At 34.7% G+C, this 24,600-nt stretch overlaps 1 protein-coding gene across 2 annotated transcripts in view; it reads right to left on the bottom strand.

The window, feature by feature from the left end:
• The window catches only part of PKIA (cAMP-dependent protein kinase inhibitor alpha), an 89,083-nt gene that overhangs the window by 59,306 nt on the left and 5,177 nt on the right, over positions 1–24,600 (bottom strand). The window contains exon 2 of one of the 2 annotated variants that reach the window (XM_077942364.1): positions 4,706–4,731. The gene's annotated coding sequence lies outside the window, so the exon portion shown is untranslated. 2 annotated transcript variants of the gene reach the window in all.

Below are 24,600 nucleotides of genomic sequence, written 5' to 3'. Positions count from 1 at the left end.
AAGTAGTTTCCAAATAAACTAGTCGTGTCCCCAGGACAATCACACAATTAGCAGTTTCAATGTATTAGTTGATGTATTCCCCAAAGCTATGGATTTCATTCACTCTTCAGGAAGCCGTCATTGTATGAAGATAGCCACTTGGTGGCTAGTGAGCTAGGCCAGATTTTGTAAACTCTAGCAAACCTGGGCTCACAAAATAATCTAATGAGCATTCTTGATCTAAATTCAAACAAAATGGGATAAAATACATACATCTAGGCCGGGCGCGGTGGCTCACGCTTGTAATCCCTGCACTTTGGGAGGCCGAGGCGGGCGGATCACGAGGTCAGGATATCGAGACCATCCTGGCTAACACGGTGAAACCCCGTCTCTACTAAAAAATACAAAAAATTAGCCGGGCGCCGTGGCGGGCGCCTGTAGTCCCAGCTACTCGGGAGGCTGGGGCAGGAGAATGGCGTGAACCCGGGAGGCGGAGCTTGCAGTGAGCCGAGATGGTGCCACTGCACTCCAGCCTGGGCGACAAAGTGAAGACTCCGTCTCAAAAAAAAAAAAAACAAAAAAAAAAACCATACATCTTTGCAGGAAGTTTGGGCACTGAAAATACCTGTCACTTAAGATGACAATTCAGCTTAATAAATGAGGCAAACGGTACTGATGAAACATGCCCTTTCCAAGGAAGGAGTCACGATGATTTCTATTGATGCTATCAGTATTTCCAGAAGCCTCTGTTTCCAGTAGGTTATATATAGTATCACAGAGGAACACTGAATTGAGTCTTCATAAAGAATCAGAAAAATAGTTTAAATCTCTCTTGACAAGAAAACCCAAGCTCTTTTATTTATAATGAGAATTATTATCATTATAGAATTATAATGTTACTAAATATATAATTTTTATATGCAAGGAAGACAGACTGGTATATTAGTATTATGTCAGTAAAAGCTAATTAGCATACAACATAGGCTAAGCTTACACTAGGGATTCTAACTTCTGATCTTAAGGTTATGCCACTTTATCCCAATTTTTCCAGCAAAATTGTTTATCAGACTTACTGTATATTATCCCACACTATATCAGAACTATTTCAAAAGCGATCTTGTTAGTCATCTCCATTAAAAAAAATCCAAGCTATGCCTTTTCTATGAAATTTTTGGTGGTTGCCATGACAATGGTATTTCTGTTTCAGCCCACAACTGATATTCTTCAGCTCTTACCCAAAGTAACCTGATTTTACTTGCTAGGTGTCAAATTCTGAGATTCCAAAAGATATTCCCAACATTTCTCCAAAGACTGGGATTAGAAAAACAATAGCATTACTAAATGTTGTATTTTGAAAAAATCATTTATATTTTGAGCACTCTAATATAGGTATTTTCATTCTGCATAATCCTTTCAAGTCTTTTCATTTTAATAAGGAAGCATATTTTTACATAGTTGCAACTATAGAAAGCATGTAATTTAGCTTTTTTCTTTACTATTTCCAATAGTGAAAGCATTTTCCATATATTACCGTTTGGGAGATTCTTTAATAATAATTAATATATGACATATCATGGATATAATCCATGCTTAGTCAGGCCTCTATTACTGGCTTTTTAATTTGTATTTACTTTTTCCCTATTACAAATAAATCCACAGGTCACATTTTAATAGACGTATCTTTTTTTTCCTTCTAAGAAATTATTTGAAGACAGGGGTTATAATTTGTTTCGCTTGGACAGTAATTATAAAAATGTGAATCTGAACGTGTTTAGATCAGGTATGTACATTAGTCTGATATGTAATCAGATTAATGATTACATAGTCTATAATGTAACAGAGACTGTTATCTCTTGTACTATATCTGTTGTTATCTCCTGTACTACATTGGACATTTACATGACCTGCCTGACCTCTGAAAGCATTTAAGTTTTTGATTCCTGGTTTAATATATGAAAAGTATTTTTATGGCTTTCACTTAACTTTTATCAAATAGCTCTTCAAAACCAGTAATACCTATATTTCAATGTCAGCAACATTCAGTGTTTTCCATGTGCTAGGTGCAGTGTAGGCACCGAGAACAGTGCAGTAAGACAACGAACAGGGAGTTTCAAAATACAGTGTGAACCCATGAGAAGGACAGAAACCAGCCTTTCCCAAAGTAGATTGTGGCCCACAGAAGGGGGAAAGGGTGGTAGGCAGGTGAAGTATGGAGGAAAAAGAGAACTTCAGGCAAAGAGAGTACCACATGCAGTGGCCTGGAAAATATAGATCAAAGCACATTGAAATTTCAAGTACTGTGAGAATACAGAATTTAAAGTTAAGTGTTAGAAGACATGAGGCAGTTGAAGTAAGCTGGAGCAAAAACCTGAAGGCACTTGCTTGCCATGAGATGGAATATGGTATACATGTACCCACTGTATAACAACATAACAATCCTTAAGTGTCATTTAATAATTTTTGTCTGATTTATTAGCTATATAAGTATATTACAGTAAATGGGTTTTAATATGTATTGCATGTGAGAACATCAAATTCCTGGTACAGTTAATAGCATGAAAAGTGCCACAGAGATCAGAAACTTCCCAGCACTTGAAAGGAAACTTGTGGAGTTGGACAGCAGCACAGGCCTATGTAAAGGGAAATAGGAAATGATGGAGCTGTAGCCAAAGGTTAGAACAGTAGAAATGCCTGAAGTGCCAGGATAAAGGAGTACACTCGGGATGTATTCAATGGGTAGTAACAGGACATCGTAATTTTAGAGAAAACAAAGTAGCAATGAAAGAAAACACCAATTCTCTTAATTAAAGCAAAATTCAACCTGGCCTGATTTCAGCATTGGAAAACAATCTCCAGGTAGGTGACGGAGGAAAACTGCATCCATTTAGGAATTCTCTTGTTTTGATTATCACTAGTTCCACCATGCCAGCCTCTAGGCCTCCACACTAATGCCTGGGTTTAGGTGTGAACAAAAGTATGTTGCATTATTTCACTTCAGTACATATGGTATAGTTGAAACATTAAAGAATGTATGGGAAAATAAGAGAATAACTAAAACAGTATGAGAAAAATAAAGTCTGTTTTATAAAAGCTAGTTTATTCTTTATAGACAATTGCTAGCCTGGAGTCCCTGAAACTTTAGTTTGTACTCCAAGTATCTGTGAGCCTGGTGAAATAATATGTAAGACATTGTGTGCATTTATATAGACCCCATGTATGAAGGATACGATGGATGATGACCTCTGTCAAAAGACAGAAAAGAAACTTACAATTTGCCCATTAATGCAAGTCAAAGGCATAGGGTGGGACAATTAGATGGAAGCAATGCTACAAGGAATCTAAACAATTTGATCCAAGCACACAGCTCTCTGGGTTGCATTATTTAAAGCAAATCTTAGAATATCTGGAACCAGGGTTCTGACCTCAGTGTTTAAGGCACATGGAGTTCTGAGAATCCCTTTGAAATTACACTGAAAATCTTGGGCACATGTATATTTGTGTGTACATTTCTGAGAGGGCACTACAAGATTCATTAAGCATCACCTTGCTTTAATTCTATGGCACATCTTCATGTTACTTCTGTGTTGGTTCTCTCCATTTCTGAAGGAGGAAGTTCTAGCTGCTGAAATCTTGGGCATAATTCAGCAGGTGGTGACAGCCTTCCCCTGAAGGAACAGCCCAACACTGCATCTTCAGTAAGATTAACAGATGGATAAGAGACAGGAAGCAGATAAGACACTTTTGTAAAAGTTGCAATGAAAAATAGAATCTAAACTCTGGTGGTATGATTGGGAATACAAAAGAGAGTACAGGTAGGAGGGGCATCTTGGTATTTGGTACACACCATAACATTTTTCGTCAAGCTGTCACTCTGTGTCTGGAAAACAAATTTTTAAAAAATTGTCACTAATAGGAAGAAAAATGAAACCAAATAGTGAATCAGTGCCTAGCATACGATAGAGATATAACAAATTCTGGAAAAAAGCAAACTTGTAGGTTGGGACTACAAATTTAGTATTAACAATATGTTAATTTGCAGAACAGATAGTGGTTGGCCTTTTATATTTCTTATGTTTACAATATCTTAATTTCTGGTCACCTCACATAAGCTCATTTGATCTCTTATTGCTTCAGTGGAGTTTAGAAGCTTCAATTTTGAGATGTGGATGACATATGAAGTTATGAGATAGATGAATATAGGTGTTGGAGCTAAAGAAATAATAGAAAGCTTGGTGAACTGTAGTTGACTACAAATGGCCACTGGTTCTGGGGTGAATAGGAAGTGGTCTGAACAGAGAGAGGGCCATAGTACTTCCTAACATTAAGTTCAAAGTAGGGCAGTACAGTATGGTAGTAGAAGCAAAAACAAAGTGGCATAAATACAAGGAATGGCATGGCTCTTCTTATTGTAATTTTTTATATAGGGTCTCGCTCTGTAGCCTAGGCTGAAGTGCAGTGGTGCCATCATGGCCCACTGCATCTTCTATCTTACAGGCTCAAGCAATCCACTTGAGTAGATGGGACTACAGGTGTACACCACCATGCCCAGCTGATTTTTTAAAATATATTTTTTGTAGAGATAGGGTCTTACTATGCTGTCCAGGCTGGTCTTGAACTCCTGGGCTCAAGTAATCCACCCACTTTGGTCTCCCAAAGTGTTGGGATTACAGGTCTGAGCCACCACACCCAGCTTCTGGCTCTTATACTCTTGAAAGAGAAAGCTAACCTTCTGTTGCAGATGGTAGAGGGAATCTAAAAAGAAAAAAAAAAAATTCAAATTTCAGTTGAGCTGAAGAAGCCAGAAAATGTGAAGAACAAAGAAGACTGTTTTGTTAGGAGCGTGGACATTAGAGTTAATAAAAACAAGTGCTAAAAAATGACTTTGACACTTTAATTACCATTTGAATAATTGTGGACTATCCAGAAGTATATGAACAATAGTGCACATTAAGTCAATGTTGAAGAAAGTGATATATTTATTTGAAATACAATTCAACTAGTATTTTGCAATGTTTTAATTCATGTTACCTTATATATGTAAATTTATGAAATAATCAAAAATTTAAAGAGAGATGTTTAATAAGGATGTGCTATTGCTTAATTCAATGGTTAGAGAAATAAAATAGTTCAATGGAAATACATTTCTGTCAGATATTTCCACCTGACAGCTGTTGTATATATGGGATCCAGTATCTGCCTCTCATTTCCCTCAAACTTCTTTGAGGTGGGTTTAGCTTCATGATTAAGAGCATGACCCACTGGTTTGAAGTCTTTGGGTCTGAATTCTAGATTGCCATTTGCCAACTGTGCAACTTTTATTTGTAAAATGTGGATAATATTTGTGAGAGTTAAATGCCACTGATAAATAGTAAGTGGTATAAATTTAAGTGCATAAAAAATTGCAGCTAAAAATATTTATCAAGAAGAATTTGGAGAGTAGACCATGATAGTAGATGGATTCATAGGGGAAACGCAGAGATGTTGAGGTTGGACTGAATTGAATTAGAATACAAGGAGAATAAATAGTTTCAAGAAGGTAACAACTGTTTTAAAAATCTGTAAATGTACCTTGTAAATATATATATATATATAAAAATTATTTTTCAATTAAAAATAAATAAAATTTGCCGATTTAGTTTGGAAATTAACCAGAAATAGCCTAGCAAAATATCTGGTTAATGTGCTACTCAAAATTAATTTTATTTCAATAGATTAAAGTTATATAGGCCTCCTTTGGGAAGAAAACAAATTTTTCTGAAATGCAATAATTATATAATAATTATATGTAATACAGATTTTTGTAGATGGAATCATTGTTATTAGAGTGCACATATGTGTGACTTTTATGAACACATAAAGAATAAAAAAAATCTGCAAACAAAGAAAAACCAGAAGATAACAACTGAAAGAAGTTCCTGCCTCACCCTCTCTGTCCCTCTACCTGAAAAATCAGAATGGTTCACAGGAAAAAGAGATCAGGAGTTGCAACTGGTGACTTCTGACTGCTTTATTTTTTTTACTGTTAATTTAATATAATTTTAATCCTTTTAGAAAGGGCACACTCTATTCCCAGTTTGTCACAGCCTCTCCCACCTCTCTTGGCTTTGATCTGCCCCAATTTGTTTGGCCCTGCAGGGATTTGACTAGGAGCAGCATGCTTGAAGTGCTTTATACACACAATCATAAGAAGCTCAATGCTACCATCAGAAATAGATGTGGATATATATTTATGTCTATTTGAGGGACTAGCTATACAATGTCTCTTTTGAGAAGTCAGCAAAAGCTTAGCAGATAGAGTTCTTACCCTCCCTAATACTTGCTAGGGACCGGGGGGCAGTGGAGCTGGCACCCTCAGGACCTACATTTTTATTTTTCATTTTCCTCCTAGCATTAGAACTCATAGGGAAGCGAGTTACACCCTTTTATTGCCTTGTTCATTCTCTCCATGCATCTCCTATAATCAGGTTTCTGATTCACTTTTTTTTTCATTTCTTCTCTGATGTTGTAATTGCAAAAAGAAAATGAACTTGCCACACTCCTCTTTCTTCTTGACCCCAATGAACTATGAAACTGCTAAATGTTTATTCCCATCTCTTTTATCTAGCAATCTATCCTCAAAGGTGTGAAATCATACAATATGTAAGACAGAATTGTTCTCTCATATGAAACTGTATGTATATGTTTATATATATGCAATTAGAGAAATCTTCACATTCAAATTAAATTCTTACATTAGAGGCTCATGCATTATATGTAATATGATTATGTTTATTACATATAATTATATTACATGTAATTCTAATGTGAGGATTTCTCTAATGTTTACCTTTAAATTTAAGTCCTGCAGGTAATAAATATTTTTGTTCTTGTGGACTACATAATCACATATTCTTCATTTTTTTACCTTTTTTTTTTACCTTTTAAAAATGTAAAGAGCATTCTTAGCTAAGAATGGGTTTGGTTTGTAGATTATAGTTTACTGCTGTGAATTATAGATTGCTTACTGCTGCTTTAAAATAAAAATCTCTGAGGTAGAGAAAAACAACAAAACTCAATAATCAGTATTGATGTTAGAGGTTCTACATCTCAAGAAGTACTATGGAGAAAATATACTTATCAATTTCCAAGAAATCTGAGGAATAGAAGTAAATGGAGTAAGATCATTTATGAATAAATCAGACTAGTTCTTATCCACTTGCTCATGCCCGAGTCTCCCTTTTTGTTTTATGCAACTGCCATTTCCTGAAGATAATCTCTTCCTTACAGTGAGACAGGGTTCTCAGTCTCACCTCAGATTTCCTCATGTGACAAAAGAATTATCGTATTCATTTGCTCAATCTCTGATCACATACCACTTTCATCTTTGATATAGCCCAAATGTTACTGTTCAGAAAATTATTTATTTTGCCCATTAATTGGATCTCATCAACCTTTTCCTCCAAATGTTTTATGCCACATTTAATTAACTCAAATTACAGCTGATTTCCAGGCCTGCCAATATACCACTTCTGCCTTTCACTACTCACCTTGTTTCTCTGCACCTTTTTTGTCTATCATTTTTGCCTCAAATTTCTCATATTTAAAAAAGCCTCCTTGTCATAGCATGCACAATTCACTCATAGATGGGGAAGAAACAGATGTAATGCCTGTCTGCCAAGACACCCACTCTCTCTCACAATGCCCAGTCATTTGTCTCTGGGTTGTGTGCAGGATGGGTCATTAATATTTTGACCTATTCAATACTAAGCCACATATGCTACTGTAACAACTCCAAATTCGGCCTGTCTCCCAGGCTATCAACTTTAGATCAAGCTTTGACTCTTGACCATCTTTGTTCCCTATGGGAATAATTTCTAAACTAATTACACCATAAATTTAATATATTACCTCAGCACACACCAAGAGCTGCCAGATGAGATAAAGTGCAGAAACAGTTTCTGAAGAGTTTTATCAGGATCTGCTACCATATACCTGACACTGTTCTTAGTATGAGAAGCTTAATATGGCAGTGGTTGTCTTTGTGGCAGTTTGGACACCAGAATCACTGTTATTTACTACTCCAAAATAAGCTTGAATGCCTCTCTCCTTCTCCTTGAGAATTATTCTAGTTAGTCTTGAAACTTTGATGTAGTTCATCTTCAAGCTGGATATTGCCATAAATGCCCTTGCACCTGACGTTCAAGAAGACTCATTACTCTCATATTTCCCCAGGATAACTATAGAAGTTTAAAACAATAAAGAGTAGTACTGTGAGAGATAAATAAGGTGGGCTGTTGTTCATTTACTCAGTGTTTATGAATAGTTGTCATGCACCAGGCATTTTGCTTTTGATGCCAGAAATAGCAAACAGTCCCTGCTTTCAATGGCTCCTTTAGCAAAATCCATAATGAGTTTCCATCAGAGAGAATAGTATAAAGAGTGGGTGAAGGGCCAGCGTAGAGTATGGGGGTTATACATCAGCATAGGGACATAGAGAAAGAACAAATTTATCATGAAATACTTTTGGAGAGCAGAACATCTGATTTATGTTTTGAGGAAATGTAGGAGTGTGAAAGACAAGAAGGTTCAGAAGTGAACCTTCTAGGCAGTGGCAACAGCATGATTTAAAGAAAGAAAACATAAAGAGCAATGGTGGTTCAAAAGAACTGTCAATAGATAAGTATGTCTGCAGCAGAAGGCCTATTAGAGGCAGTAGCACTCAAGCAAAAGATGCATGCTTGGTAGCAACCAAAATTTGCAGTGGATAATCTGTAAGGATATATCACCTTTTTATTTTCTTTCTTTCTAGAAGTATTTACTGAGTGGCTCCTATGTGCCAGTAATTATTGTAGGTAGGTCCTGCAATGAAAAAATGATAAAAAGCCAAGACCCTGATGTCATGGAATTTGCATTCTAGTTGTTGGCGGTCGGGGGTGAGGCGGGGAGGGGGTTGGGAAATACACTAACTCAAAAATATATTGATTATCACACAGAAACAAATATGTGGATAAAATTGAAGACTTTTGGTGGTGGTGGAGGTGGTGTAGATTAGAAAGGACTTTTTAGATGATCTGTTTAAGGACTTGTTCCCTTGTGACTTTCCATCTCTTAAAGGCAAGGAAATGTCTACCCTTCAGACAGTAGAGAGCAAGTATTGGAAAAATTTAGTCAGTTAAGCTTCAAAGTCTAAAATCTTCATAGAGATAAATTTTGCTAAAAGTTTATAGCTCTCTTTTACTGTATCAGAGAATTAGATGGATACATTCAAATAATTTTCTACCTTGGAAAAAAAAATATCAGGGTATGCCATGAAAGAAGGTTATGAGTAAGAAGCTTAAAAAAAACCTAAACCTTGTTATTTGGGGGAAATTTTGGTAAGAAAAGAGCTGGTACAGAGTTTTATCAAAGGAAGTGGCCTATAGATTCCTCAGACCCTTCATGACTGGTCCACAAAACCCTGAGTCTATCTAGGTCTATGTACTAAGTTCCTCCAGCCATATGCCCTGACACATCTTAGAGAAGGAAAGGCAAAGTTGCAGACTCAGATGCACTATTTGAAAGAACCACTCAGATTTGGGGGTTGACTGAGATGCCAGGATTAAAATGTAGTGTGTGTGTGTGTGTGTGTGTATGTTTTCTAGCTACCCAGGTAAATTATAGATTATATAAAAACATATTTTCTTTCTACAGTAGAATTATAATCTATTTTGTAATCATGCTGCAGTAGAAAGATATACAGATATTTCTGGGTAAATACATGGACTGTTCAGGGTCAATAGAAATTCTTATATATGCTTTCCCAAAGTTCAAAAAAAAAAAAAAGATACACAACCTTTTGAGGAAAAATAATTGACTGAGTAATAATTCTCATGCAACTGTTTCTTCTGCCTTCCTTAGATTTTTCCGTTTCAGAATGAAATGCAGTTGCCACCTTGTCCTCAGGCTAGTTAATAGTATTTGCACCTTTTTAGACTATGGAGTATCACAAATAAAGACAGTAACTAGAATTGGATTGTCTACCTGCATCAGACTCCTCTTCTTTTTCTTTCAAAGAAATTTGTGCTCACTACTTCCAGAGTCTCTAACCAGAGCTCAGATGGTTTTCCTTTATTTTCATAGCCTCTCATTGTGTCTAAGGCAGCTGTAGTTCTTTCACAAAATACATTTCTCATGTTTTTGTTGCAATATTATTTTTGTTTTTAATTGCTTTTTTTCTTTATAACTAATGTTGGGTAAGGAATAGGCATCATTTCGCAGTCTTAAATATATTTATAAATAGAAAAATATATTCTCTTAATTTTAAATAGTAATAGGACAAATTTAAGAAGCTAAAAATATACAGGTCATACCCTACCAGTCCTGATAAGGTTTTGTTTGTGGTGTTTTTAGTCTTGTTTTTTAATAACAGAGGAAATAAATTACCATTATTTGAAACTTAGAAAGACTGAAGCAGACGGAGGTTAAAAGATTAAACTGTGAGCCTGAGCTTAAGCAGAAAGGTAAGGATTGTTCTTTCTGAATCCCTCAGCCAGTGACTGATTCAGAGGACCATTTACAGTCATCACCTGGCAGCATGCACGGGGTGATTGGTTCCAGGACACTCCCATTTCAAAACCTGCAGATATCAAAATCCAGGGATGCATACCTCTCGGGTACTCTAAATCCTCTCTAAATTACTTATAATACTTAATTCAAAGTAAATGCCATGTAAATAGTTGTTATACTGTATTATTTTATTTGTAATAGTTATCTTTTATTTTTTGGTCTTGAATATTTTCAATCTGCTGGTTGAATCCACGGATGCAGAACACCAGATTCGGAGGGCTGAACATACGTTCAATAGGTTCCTGAGCAGCAGTGATTACATTCACAGCTGACTGGACAGTTTGGTGAGCAAGTTCGGGGCTGGCTTAGTGCTTCATAGTTCTTTCTTCCTCCTCCCCTAATAGTTTGGTTTCAGCAGTGATTTGGTCAAATGTGAACCACAAACCAGCACCAAAAGCATTTTCTAGGAACTTTTTAAAACTGGAAGGCCCAAGGTTGCACTCAGGCTTACTGAGTCAGTCACTCCAAGTGGACCCCATCCCTAAACCTTGAGACCCACTGCTCCTCTGTTGATCTGGGAGAGAAATGGAGGAAAGAAGGAAAAAAAATCCCCAATGTGAGTATGCTAGAAAGTAAATTTGAATAGCTCTTTATATTGGGTACTTACTGTGGGTAATTTACAAATTATTGGAAGCAACCACAAATTAAAACACAGCCAAATTTAAGGTCTCTTTAGCAGAAATCAATCTTATATCATGGCAGTTCTCCTATACTCCAGTCTTTCACTTGATAGATCACTTCCTCAGTAGGATGACCTACAGCAATTCTACACAAACTGCTCTTTACATTTAAACAGTGCTTTCTGTCCTAACATGTCAAAATGCTTGACAAGCAATCAAAAAGTAGCTCACTAAATTTTTTTCAACTCATGGCAGTAAATAGCCTGCGCCTACCATCACTGCTGTTTACTGGAGATTTCTTGGCAGGGAAACTTTAAACGCCTTAGCAATGTCTAGAAAGTCAATTACTAAAGAAGAAAATATTCATTTTGGCTTCCATAGGGCTGTATTTGATGAATTGCTCACTAACTTCTATTATTATGTCTCAAGAATAGATAATGATACTCATCAAGGGCAAATCCCAAAGAAGAGTGTATGCTTGCCTTGATTGAATCTGATTTTTGAGAGATTACATGCCCAATCTATATTTAATTATGATACAAATGCTACTTAACTCCCTGTTATTTCTGGTTGCATATAATTGATACTACTTGAAGAGTAAGAAGCAGAGTCTCACTACACTGGGGACCCTTTGAGAACCAAGTCTGTGTCTTAGTGATCTTTGATGCCTTAGTGACCAGTACCATATCTGGAATAGTATATGTGATCAGTAACTCAAATGTATGTATTTCTTGAATGTATGGTACATGAATGAGTCAAGATACTTTCAGAGTTGGAAGCAATCTGTCATGGAGTAGGAGGAAAAAAGGTAGTGAAAAAACTTCTAAATTCTCAAAACCTAGTGCTGAACTGAATGCTGATAATAACTTGACAACATCCTTTGGCATTGCAGATATTGGGATATCAACATGTAATCTGCCAAGAAAAATAATTTCATAATTAAAATTTGGGTGTGTTCTTGAGCTGGGGATTTCTCTGACCTACCTTCTGATAGAACTTGGAACCCCAGAGTCAATAGTCAGTATAATAGTTTTTCACTTAAAACTGTAACATTTTAATCCAATTTTATACACATGAAATAAAACTGATGGGCAACTCTTGAAATTTTCATCACTGGAATAACCTAACTTCAAAAATGCTGATGGTTAGTTTCTTGAAATATTAATATTACTACAAGTCATAAGTAAAAGCATTCTAAAGTGAGAAACTATAAAGTTGGATAATTACTGTTTGGTTTTGTGGCTTGGTTTGAATAAACAAACACTTGTTTTAAATAAAGCAAAGTTCAGCTGAAGTGACAATCCATCTTTAATCTTGTAAAGCTTCTGTGTTAGATATCTTCTATCTCTAAAGTGCCAAACATGCATATTAAACTGAGTTTTGTTGCATATGATTTCTGTATGCTTTTCTTGTTTTTTGTTCGTTTTGCTTTGTATTGTTTTTTGTTTAAATACAGGGCCTTGCTCTGCTTCCAAGGCTGGACCTTCTAGGCTCCAGTGATACCCCTACCTCGGCCTCCAGAGTAGTTAGGACTATGGCATGCATCACCATGGCTAATTTTTTTAAAGTGCTTTTTTTTTTTTTTTTTTTTAAAGTGCTTTTTGTAGAGATGAGGTCTTGCTATGTTGTCCTGGCTGGTCTCGAACTACTGGCTTCAAGCACTCCTCCATCTCAGTCTTCTAAAGTGCTGGGATTACAGATGTGAGCCACTGTGCCCAGCCCTCTTTTCCTGTTTGAATTTTAAGTACACTTTCATAACAACCTTGTTTGAAAATTAGAATGTAGATTTTATACCATTCTGTTTAACATTCTACTGTCAGCACCTACTACAATAAATGCCTGAAATAAGGTACATAATAAATACGTAATAAAAGTCCTAAAGTATCTTGATTAAAATCTATATCGATTTTAAGTACTTGAAGACAGAAATAGATTCAAATTGCAAAAGAACATGTGAATAATCAAGTCAATGTTAATGTAAGTACAAATTATCTGCTGATTGTGATATTGAAAATGTCTCAGCTTTGGAATTACTTTCTGGTAATCCTGAGTTCAGAGTTATGGCAAGGGCATATTTAGAGCATGTTAATATTTACTGAGACATGTATAAAGGAAGATGTTGAGAAGAGGGCATATAAGATTTGCTGGGCTCCAAATGAAACCTGTCTCATCTGCATGGGACCAACAGGCAAAAGACAGAAATGAACCCATTGTTCTTCTGGATGAAGCCCATGGTGCATGGACTGAAAGAGAGGAGAGGACCTTGAAGGTCCAGGCTTCAAAGATACTCACTGCACTTGCTCTCAAAAGACCAGGAGCTGGACAAGTAAGAATGTGAGCACCATTGCTTTGTACTTTTGTTATTTTTATTTTTTCTGAGACAGAGTCACTCTGTTTCTGTGTCACTCAGAAGTGCAGTGGTGCCATCTCGGCTCACTGCAACCTCTACCTCTCGGGTTCAAGTGGTTCTCATGCCTCAGCCTCCCAAGTAGCTGGGATTACAGGCACACCCTACCATGCCTGGCTAATTTTTTGTATTTAATATTTTTAGCAGAGAAGGGATTTCACCATGTTGGCCATGTTGAATTCCTGGTCTTAAGTGATCTGCCTGCCTCAGCCTCCCAAAGTGCTAGGATTACATAGGTGTGAGCCACTGCATCCAGCCTGCTTTGTATCTTTAAGTACACAGTGACCCTATGCAATAGTAAAATATGGCTCAGTGAATGTTCAATTAAATCTGACCAATCAGAAAAATTTCTTCCTTCTTAGGGAAACAGTTATGATAGAAATGAGCAGGGGTGGGCTGGAGTGGGATGAGGGTGCTTTCCTTTGGCTAAAAGCTCTAATTTTTTTTTTCCCCCATAATTTAAGCCTAATTTAAAACCTTACTAAAATTTGTGGACTTTTATAAAAGGTAAATTTTTATTAATATTAAATAAGCTGAGAATGTTGGGGGTGAAAAAATACCTAATAATAATTTTAAGAAAAGGTAGAATTATTGCTGTGAAAATTACTCAAGTTGGAAAAATAATAGGTACTAGACTTAATACCTGGGTGATGAAATAATTTGTACAACAAACGCCCATGACACAAGTTTACCTATATAACAAACTTGCACATGTACCCCTGAACTGAAAGTTAAAAAGTTACTTGAATTTTATTTGTTCCAAATATGAGACTGCTGTTGTATTTCAGTTATGGTTATTACTAAATTGAAATTCACTTGCTATCTCCATCTGATAATATTACCACATACTTCACTACTGAACATTTAAGACTATTTATTCTATTGAAATCTTTACAAGTCCTTAAATCAAACTTCATTATAAATTACAGCACACCATGTCAACCAGCTAGCAGGAATTTGCCATCTCTCCTGCCTTCCTCCCTCTCTCTCCTCCTTCTCTTTCTTTCCACAAAGCAATTAAATGGGCACACAACAAAGAGCGCAGGGGTCCAAACCCTTATAATAACTATAGGGGTGGAATGTGGAGTCTCACCACAGACCACCTGGTGTTTAAATCCTATCTGTGTGCTTTATTAGCTGTGTGACTACAGGTACTTTACTCAATTGTTCTGTGCCTCAGTTTTCCCATCTGTCAAAAAGGTAGTAATAATGCCTGCCTTTTAGGGCTGTTAGGAGAAATTCATTTGGTTTTAGAACAGTGCTTAGCACAGAGTAAGCACAATAACTTATATTATTTTTCACTTCTGTGGATATACAAAACATTAACATTTGTATCCTTAGCCTCAAAAGCTAATGATCACTGATGTGAATAGTTGGTCAGCTAAATGGAGGAAAAATGCTATTTCTTCAGTTTCTCATTTGGCTTTTTCAACTGAAAAACCAGAATCACTAATTTCTGGCATTATCGGTTGTCAGTAAACAGTATCAAGCCATGATATTTTTGAGAAGGTTCTGAATATTTGCCATGAAGAGAACTAAGAAAGGGTAGAACATAAACTCTTTGATTTGGCTGATCCCAAGTGAAAGATGAAATTAATGATGAAAAATGTAAAAACTCCACTGAGAATTCATACAGAAAGAACCTCAAGTACTTAAAACATACTTGGAATTCAAATGACAGCAAATGACTAATTCTTAAATCAAGAACTCTTCACTAAAATTAAAAATATAAATCCTTTCTTTTTCTTGCTTTCTTGTAGGCGGCGAAAGGGTACTTAGTAGGTGTCAGGCTATTTTAAAAATCAGGTTATAGTGGTATTTCAGAAGCATTATAAATCTAAGGCAGCTCTTATAAGTGACCTGTTTTCAAAAAATTTTATCCTTAACAAAAGCTTGGTAGAAATCCACTGAAACTTCCCAATGTAGTTATAGGAGAGAATTCTGTGAATTTCATTTATCTTTTAAAATAATAGATTATATTACTGCATCTTACACTTAGGTTGCCAATTATATAAATCATGTTCTAGTAAGGACCAAAACTTACTACTTAAATTAGACCTAGCAAATGTGTGTGTGTATAATAAAATGATATAATCTCATGAATGTCAGCATTATGTCGATGCAAACCAGACAGGCATATTTAACCACAGGTAAGTGATCAGCAATGTCAATGTTTATTTTTTAAGCAATCCAACTCTTTAAATGAAGCCATGGTATACTCAAAAGGAGCTGTTGATTAGACACAAAGATATGGTGAAAAAAAATGTTTAATTAAATCTAAGAATCTGTTTAACATGTTCATCTTTGGGTTGATGAAAGTAAATAACCCTTACAGATTTTCCTAGTTCAGGATCCAGTGAGGTTTGTAAGTGAATTTGTAACTAGAAGCAGACCAGGTTTATTTCCATGTTTGTGCTTAACTCTTAAACACACCAGTTGCTATAGGATAGAGGGCAGCACTAGATTGGCCACGGCACAAAACTGGCTTGAATTCTTGCTCTAACACTTAGTAATTGTGTATACTGCTTAACAGAGCAAATTACTAAATTTCATGACTTCGAATTCACTGTCTGCAAAATAAGGACAATTTTAGTTCTACCAACTTTAGAGAGTTGGTATTGTCCAGTAGACAGTTGTTATAAAAATGCTTTGAAAATTATGTGATACTTAAAAATACAATTTATCAGAATTTTAGGATGAAAGAAAACTTACCTTCTTGTATATTTAATATTTTCAAGGTCAGCCTAGATTTTCCAGAAATCTACATAAAAAGTGAACATTTCAGCCACACTCTTAGCAATGTTTAGATGTTAAAGAACATCCAAAAGTGAATTTCTTTTTACACAGTTCTACAAGTAATATATACACATTGAATAAATTTGGAAATAAATGTGATCTCACTGACTCTCTGCTTCTTGATTTAACCATTGATAATTGACTTCTAAATTTCCTTTTAATATTTTCCTCTATGTATGCATCATTTATTGTTTAATGGTCTAGTCTTAGCACTTAACATTTTACAAAAAAATTAATTATATGTGATTTTCTACTCTAAGAATCTTATAACACTTGTGACCTGTTATGTAAATGAATAAAGTTTAGCATAAATAATCTAAATATATTCAAAACTTGTATGTTTTAAAGGATATTCCCATACTTTGTTTGATCATTTCATATATTTCATAGACTATTTCAATATTTATATTTAACCATGCACAAATTTTAATTAGTATTCTTATATAAAAAATATTTAAAAAGACTGATCACTTGAAAACTGACATAAAAACTCTAGAAAGCTTTCTTTTACTTAAGTGAAGTGGTAGATATAAAAGCATAGGAATATAGATCATACTTGAGTTTAAATGAAAATCTGATTAAATGCTATAGAATTGTTGCCCATTCCATATTTTGTTAATAATTGGTAAGATGAGAATTACAGAGAATGACTGAGCATTAGTCATCTATTGATCACACTACTGAGATAACACTGATGTAGTATGATGAATTTGCAAAAAAGGAAGTAGCAGGTATATTGTCAAAGGTTGTCTATCAGTTGGCAAATCATTTTATAGGCTATAAATGATGTTCTAAAATAAATCATTTTGTTAATATCGATATCTGTAAGCTATATCTTAGTATATTATTAATAGGGCAGACACTCTGAATCATGGCTCTTTTTGCCTTTCTGATGCATTTAGTGGAGACACCAATTACTAGAAACCAGAACAGTAACTCCAATAACCTTTAAATTAATTTTGACCCTAAAGTTGGAGCAATTTCAACATTAGTTGGTATATTTACACTAAATTAAAATTTCTAAGCTAGTATTAAAATTAATACAAAGTTTATATGAAATATGAGTAACACTTAATAAAAATGAAAACACTAAAGAAATGTCATAAATATTTGTGTTCTAGAAATGATCCAGAAGGAATTTCTTTTTTTTTGTACAGATGGGGTCTCGCTACAGTACAAGCTGATCTCTAACTCTTGGCCTCAAGTGATCCCCCACCCTGACCACTCAAAGTGCTAAGTACAGGCATGAGTCACCATGCCTGGACTTGTAATTTTTTTTTTCTTGTAGAGACAGGGTCTCACTATGTTGGCCAGGCTGGTCTTGAACTTGTGGCCATAAGTGACCCTCCTGCCTCAGCCTCCTGAGGCACTGAGATTACTGACATGAGCCACTGCACCCAGTCCCATATTTTAAGCATTTAACATTAAGAGAGATGTATTCCAGAGTTAAAATTTAGAAACATCACTTCTATTGTGCTTATATCTTCTAATTGACAGTTCTGGCCTTTAAGCATTTTTGAATTGTAGAGCTAATCAGTTATAAAGCAGAAGAGAAACTCAACAATCCAACTCCTGGCATTTGTTAAAATAAGCCTCTGTATAATAGTGTTATGAAACAAAGTTAAAATGAAGCAGAATCAAAAATAGGCACCATTAATCAACAAATGGCTATTTTTTAAAAATCTAGTTAAATGTATACTACTTGGGTTAGGGTAGTGAGGAAGACTAAATTAAATGCCAGACCAAGTTTGGCTCTCTTACTGTACTTGAACAAATTTTAGTATTTTTGGCCTACGTCCTACCTTGGGGCTATTTAACTGCAGTTCTCAGCTTTCTAACTTTCCTAAGAGAAGGCATGTTATTATCAGGAAGTATAGAAAAAGAACTGAAATGTCCCATGGTACAGTTTCCTTCCTCCCTTTCTCTACTCATTCTCCAAAATAAAAAGGGAGAAATACCTAACAAACAGATCTGACAATTCACAAAGAACAAGTCTATATTCTGAAAAACTTGATTTAAATGAGAACCTTCCAAGTTAGAACTTTGTGAGACACTAAAAAATTATGGCATGAAACATAGATGTACAAAATAATTTATTATGCATTGGACAATGTATTCCTCAAGACAGAAAAGCTGATGGAAGGCCAAATAACTTATGGATTAAAAAAATAACAAAATGAAACAGGTACATTTTTCAAGCTGAAAGGCAACTATGCTATTGTTCTCACATAATTGGACAGTAGTTATAACCTGGTAAGATCTAGTTCAGAGAAGCTTAGATAAATATAAACTTTAAAATTAATATGACAAATATAGCAATCTGAAATAGGTAAATTCATAGTCATACTCATTTATTAAATAAATCACTTTAAAAATCTTAAACATATTCTTGTAACTTTGAAAAACAAACTGCCAGTGAAAAAAATAAGTTTTCCTTGCTGAACTTGGTTCTGGAAACAAAGATTTTTCATATGCTTTTCCAAGCACTTGTCTCTATTTTAAATCAAATCCGACTTTCAAGGAATCAAATACTTGAAATAGGAAGAAAATATTAATGAATACATACATAAATACATATATACATAATTATAGTTTATAATATAAAATATATGTGTACTTGTATGTACATGTATGTTTAAAGCATACATTTTTCAGTGTTTCCAACATCTCATCTTAAAATCAGACTATGCCCCAAATTTACCCCTCAAGCTTTTGGCAAACAGCCAATCAATTCAGCATTTAAATAGGGATTAACAATATTGGCTTGGAGATTTAAGACAAACTTATACTGATGATTTATACTTTTTACTTGAAAGAATGAAGTTATTTTCAGGAACACATGAAGAGACTCTACTAATGGCAGTAAATTATTAACAAATTTGGCTGCAGTTCTTGCTCACCACAAAAATTCTCCCCTGTGAATAACTGTGATTGGCATATTAAATGTAAGGTCCCAGGCAGTTTTTGTACTTGTTTTTTAAAACCCAAATGGCCCATATCAATAACAGAAAGCCATATAAGAAAAAAATGTAAAATTGTGTGCTTTGCAAGCCCAACAAAAATTGTCATCATACTAATGTAAGTATGTCATTAAAAATGCAGCTTTTATAGGCTGGTGTTTCTCCTAGTAAAGGTTCCACATTAAGTGAGGCTCTATTTTTTTTTTTTTAATTTTAGTTTAACAGTTTTGCTATTCACCAAATCTAATCAGTAGCACCTAGTAATAAGTCCCTGAATAATAATGTTTGCACAGTCTCTGTAAATTCTTTGGGCTTCAATAAAATAGAAATGTATCATAGACTAACAAGAGTATGACCTACAATGGAGTTACAGTTTAATTTTTGGTTTTGGACAACTTAATAATATGAAACTTCTCCAATAGTTACACATTAGAAACAACAACAACTATTTGAGTTAGCCAAATAGCAGGATCTTCAAAGGCTTTTGACATTCCTATTTTATATGGCACTTTGCTTCTGAAATAAGCACCCTTATTTAATGCCCGTAATATCATTTCTGATAATGAGCCAGTGAAACAAGTGATTAGACATGTGGTACAATTCAAAGAAAATAAGATGAAGAATTAATAGCCAATTGACTTTTGCCAGGTGATCCAATCAACTACTTGAGAGTTAAAAATAGAAGCTAGATCTAATTCCCACAGCCACTGCTGATCAGAGCCTAACAACCTCTCCTGACACTGGCAGTATCTGCATTAAGACATTTTCCAGTGAGATTCAGGGTCATTTCAAGGCTTAGTTTAACTTACATGGGGAGGGGTAGAAAAAATAATTCATGAACATTTTGGAAAAGATGTAGTAATGAGGTCTGACTGTATAAGTTGTCAGTGGAAATAAAAACGATAAAAATGGAAAATATTAACCTTTATGATGTATATTTCAGACACTTCACTAAGTTCTCCTTTATGTTATCTTCTTTCATCTTCACCACAACTCGGTGATTTTCCTGTTTTAAATATCAGGAAACAACTCACAGTGGTTGAGTAATGTATAAATCACACAGCTAGTAAATGGTAAAGGTATGATTCAAAGCTCAAATTCATTTCCTGAAAGACATGATCTGGATATAAGTGGTAGCCAAAATGTCCCCAAATAAATAAATTAAAAATAAATAGCAAAAGGGAGGAGGAAAGCCCAGTGATCAGAATATATTCATGATAATGGTTAGAGCTTCTTGATTGAACTTGAAAATGATCAAAAGTTGCCTGAGAGCTCTGAGAATAAAATTGTTACAACTTTACAGTCAGGCATTTTGAGATTAACCTAATTGCTTTGCTTTCATAACACCGTAATGCCATTTTATTTCATTTTCCATTTTGTTTATTAGGAAAAAATTTAAACATTTAAGTATTGCCTAAACATGTTAGCGATTTTTCTTTTCTAAATAGATGAGCAAGATGCCAACATTCATCCTCTTATTTGATGGACTGTTTAATGTCAGATAATTTTAGTGTCAGGTTTGAATTTTGTGGTGAAATGTCACTCCAACACATCTCTTGAAGATGTGACAGACCGGCCCACTATCTCACACCTGTATGCAGGTTGAAAACATTTTCAGTTGATAGAACTGTACTTAACTATGATTGTGTTCTTTACAATAAATGAGATTGAAAAAGAGATGCAGACAAAAGAAGTGCTAACTAATACTCTATCATTATAATCTCTGTCTTGCATTCTGAGTTTTCTAAAAGTCCCCATCTGCTGTAGTTGAAAAAGGGAATGTCATGTTTTCCTGCCCTGGGTAAATAGAAGGTGCATGGTTAAGTGTCTCGAACTATTTACTAGAAAAATTCCAGTAAGATATGATTCACTTCTAATTTTCAACTTATAATACCCTAGAGAGAAGAGAGGTTTTTTTTTTTTTTTTTTTTTTTTTTTTTTTTTTTTTTTTTTGAGACGGAGTCTTGCTCTGTCACCCAGGCTGGAGTGCAGTGGCCAGATCTCAGCTCACTGCAAGCTCCGCCTCCCGGGTTTAGGCCATTCTCCTGCCTCAGCCTCTGAGTAGCTGGGACTACAGGCGCCCGCCACCACGCCCGGCTAGTTTTTTGTATTTTTAGTAGAGACGGGGTTTCACCATGTTAGCCAGGATGGTCTCGATCTCCTGACCTCGTGATCCACCCGCCTCAGCCTCCCAAAGTGCTGGGCTTACAGGCTTGAGCCACCGCGCCCGGTCGAGAGTATAGTTTTAAAAGAACCAGGGGAGAGGGTAGTTTTATCTATAATTCACTCCTACCACATCTACAAAAGGAATCACAATGAGCTTGTGTAGAATACCAATCATTTTGTATTGGGGGATAGCTTTCAAAAATAAATGGTATTAGTTCATTTTGTTCAACTAATATTTTGTAATCTCCTATAGTAAAGCCCTATACCATAGTGGCCACTTGAGTTACAGAAATTTTTATGCTGTTGATATTTTACTTATGAAATAACAATTTATATTTATTGAGTACTTAAGAGTATATGATGCTGATAAGCTCCCCAGAAATCTTAACATTGATAAAATATGTCAAATGCTACTTTTTCATGCTTTGCTTTGAAATCCTGAGTTATTCTCTAATCTGGAGAAGATGAAAAAAATGTAATTTAGATTTCTATAGGATCACCAGCTGTATCTTAGCCAACTTTTATCAATGGAGAGTCTCAATAGGTACATTTTTAGTTATCATAAAACCCTTTTGTACTGATTATTAGGTAATTCTTATAAATATGGGCATGTAACAAATAGTTAAGAATAGCAGCCTCATTTTATTTCAGCTTGACTCACTGCAGAAAAGCACAAATTTGAGAAAGCCATTTCCCTAAGAACTACTCACTTCCTTGAGAGCCACGAGAGAGACTAACTTGGATGACAGTGACTTGTCACAATTTATTTTTGATGGCACTAGTTTAAAAAAGTGGTAAAATAGTCTTTTCAGAATAAATCCTTTTTAAAAATCCATTATTCTTCAATGAGTATATCTTATAAATAGAAACCCATATATATATATAATGTTCTTTTACTAAATTGTTAATATATTACCATAGTTACTCTTTAGAATTTTCTGGTCTTTAAATCTAAATTTGTATTTGAGTGATTTTGACAGATTATTTCTAGTGATTCTATTGGATGCCCACCAATTTCAGATTCAATGTTATTTCTGCAAGTCCCAGCAAAATTACATTTTGTAAATGGATAAGGGATCTTAACATTCTGGTTATTTTCCCCTACATTTCAATTATCAGAGAAGCTGAGTATGAAAGATCATGGAGAGTTGTGCAAGAATTGCGTTAAAGGCATTACTAATTTTTCTGTGTTTATTTGGTCAGATTCTGCAGTATATAAGTGAGGAATGCAGCAGGCTGTGTTGCTGTGACTATTGCAATGACCAAAACACTGCTGCTTCTACCCTTTGGTCTCATAACCACAGCAGTGCATTAAGAAGGTGTGGCCGTGGTGTTGCTTATTCAGGCCAAGATCAGAATGCTGATTTGTTTTATATCTGTTTTTCAAAGAGGGTTTAATCAGACAACCATAAAGATAGAGGTAAACCATAGGATAAATGTTTATTGATAATTCCCTCCACCCCAATAAACCGAAGAAAAAGCATACTTTAAAATGCAGTTGTGACATGTCTAGGGTCAGATACACTATGGAGTGTGTCTGTCCAACTAAATAAATGTTCTTGCAACCCTTTAATTTTAAGTAGCTACTCAAATATATAAGACATGTTGCTCCATCTTTGCCCTTTTAGCATTTTAGTGTTTAATTAAAAACTGATGCAATCTCCAGCAAGCTTTATGCTTCTCCTCTCCTGGCCAATGCAATAGAAACTGTCTTCTGCTGAGGAGGATGGTTAAAAGTCTTGCCAGTTCTGTTTATACTTCACATATGCCAAATATGTTTTAGTTTAGCTTAAATAAGGCACTCTTATCACTGGGCTTTATTATTCTATTTCAGAATAAACTAAAATTAATACATTAAAGAGAAACTAAGAAAATAAAATATTTACCATAATGTAGGTACATAAATTTGAACAAAAAAACCAGACCAAATTTTAGATTAGGTTTGATACAAATAACCTATTGCTGGTGCGAACAAACAAAATCCCTAAAAACTATTTGGAGATGTTTCTACTGTTCCACATTGTTATTACAAGACTTAACTGACATCTATGATGCACTTTGTCATCTATGATGACAAAATGCATGATTGAGAAACTTTAATTCTCTCAATACTTGTGAATAGTATTTTTCCTCCATGAACTGGAAATGAAAAAAGTGAGAATATTTCCTTGCTCGGATCATGTTCCGTGGATTTCATTATAGTATCTGCATTGATTTTTAAGATAGTATGAAAGGGTTCCAGAACATTCAGTAATACTATCTGTTGCAGAATGTTAGGATTTTTATAGTCTATGTACTACAGTATTTAGAGTATTCAAACTATAAATATCTGGGCATAATCTTTGACCCAACAATACCACTCCAAGCATTCTTTGATCAAAAGTAAAAGTACCAACATATAAAGACATATGTATTAATTTACTTTGTTTATTACCACATAGCTTGAAGTCACAAAACAATTTGGAATTAAGTAAATGTTTTTCAATGGGTTTTGACCAAATAAATTATGGCACCTTCATAGTGTACATTACTTGACATCTATGGAAGATAATATGGTGGTGTTATATGCTAGCCATGTTTAATGTAACAGAAAGAATGTACTGAAAGTGTTTTGCAATTCAAAATTACCATATGTGTTATATACATACAATGAAATAGTATTCAGCCTTAAAAAGGAATGAAGTTTTGATACATGCCGAAATATGGATGAACTTTGAAAACATTTATACTAAGTGAAAGAAGCTTGAGACAAAAAGACAAATATTGTGTGATTCCATTTCTGTGGTAGCTAGAATATGCAAATTCCTAGGCACAGAGAGTGTAACAGTGTTTAGCAGGGGCTGGGGAAATGAACAGTTATTGTTTAATGTGTATAGAATTTGTTTGTGATAATGAGAAGGTTCTGAAAACTGATAGTGGTGATGGTTGCCCAACATTGTTAATTATACAGTTAAAAATAGCTAAAACAGTAAATTTTATGTATATTTTACCAGAAATAAATTTTTAATTATAAAATCTATAAAATATAAACTTACCTGATATCGAGCATATTATAAAGTTTTCATAGCATTTTACTTATTTTATATGC

Source organism: Macaca mulatta, chromosome 8 (assembly GCF_049350105.2).
Source record: "Macaca mulatta isolate MMU2019108-1 chromosome 8, T2T-MMU8v2.0, whole genome shotgun sequence".
NCBI classification, from domain to species: Eukaryota; Metazoa; Chordata; class Mammalia; order Primates; family Cercopithecidae; genus Macaca; species Macaca mulatta.
This window is presented reverse-complemented; position numbering and strand designations above follow the sequence as displayed.